Raw genomic sequence first — 1,575 nt, forward strand, 5'->3', positions numbered from 1 at the left:
CTTATGTGTCAGTTACTCAGAAGCCGGGGACAGCCAGTTAGCTAGCATTTTCAGAAGTAGGTTGGCCTTTAATAAATGCCACTTTATGTATACTTTATTTTTGTTGTATTTAGAGAAAGTCTGCTTACTGGAAGAAGGGTAACCGGTTTATCTGAAATCCTTTGTTCTTCCAGAAAGATTTTACATCCTGTTAGATCGTTATCATTTACAGTTAGTTTCTACTGAAGAAATTCATTCTGGGGTAACACAGTGTGATGTCATCAGAGTGTATTCTATAGACAGAGCCACATACACATCAGCACTCCTTTCTATAATTGAATATTATCAAACACTATATTACCAAAAGTATTGGGACGCCTGCCTTTACACACACATGAACTGTATTGGCATCCCAGTCTTAGTCCGTAGGGTTCAATACTGAGTTGGTCCACCCTTTTCAGCTATAACCGCTTCAACTCTTCTGGGAAGGCCATCCACAAGGTTTAGGAGTGTGTCTATGGAATGTTTCTCCGTTCTTCCAGAAACTCAATTGTGAGGTCAGGCACTGATGTTGGACGAGAAGGCCTGGCTCGCAGTCTGCACTCTAATTCATCCCAAAGGTGTTCTATCGGGTTGAGGTCTTCTGGGATGGCTGTCCACAAGGTTTAGGAGTGTGTCTATGGGAATGTTTCACCATTCTTCTAGAAGTGCATTAGTGAGGTCAGGCACGAGACGAGAAGGCCTGGTTCGCAGTCTCCGCTGTAATTACATAGTTAGGTTAAAAAAAGATACAAGTCCATCTGGCTCAACCAATAAAAAAACAAATAACAGTAAAGAAACCCCAACCATACAATCCCATATACACAATCCTATACCCACAGTTGATCCAGAGGAAGGCAAGAAAACCCCCAGCAAAGCATGATCCAATTTGCTACAGCAGGGGAAAAAATTCCTTCCTGATCCCCCGAAAGGCAATCAGATATTCCCTGGATCAACTTTACCTATAAATATTAGTACCCAGTTATATCATGTACTCTAGGGATTGACCGATTATCGGCAATGCTGATATATCGAGGGCTGATATGCACTTTCCCCGATATATCGGAATCGGCCCCTGAGGTTGCCGATATTGCCGATATTTTGGGAAAGTGCTTGTACCGGAGTATTGCCTGCAGCTAGAGGCATCACCCCGGTACCAGCGTCCATAGCCGAAGGTCGGCTGTCTTGTAATGACAATCAATGCGGCTGAGAAGCCGCTCGGCTGTCATTGCAAGGAGCGGGAGGGGACGTTCCCCCCCCCCCTTCCCGCCGCCTCCCGCGGCTCGTCCAGGGCTCCCATCCCACCGGTAGACCCGGGCATCCTACCTGCATGGCCGCCGAAGACCCGATCAAAGCCGCATTCGGCTCTGATCGGGTCTCCATATAAAAACCTGGAAGTGATTTCATGACATCACTTCCGGGTACTCAGCGCCAAATTAAAAAAAATGACAGCATTCAAACAGCCAAACATGGCAATTTGAATGCTTTTAAGTGCAGAGGAGGGGTTTGGGGTCTTTTAGACCCCAGATCCCTTCACAAGAGTACCTTTTATTAAAA

This window comes from Pelophylax lessonae, assembly GCF_965119305.1.
Source record: "Pelophylax lessonae genome assembly, chromosome: 9".
NCBI classification, from domain to species: Eukaryota; Metazoa; Chordata; class Amphibia; order Anura; family Ranidae; genus Pelophylax; species Pelophylax lessonae.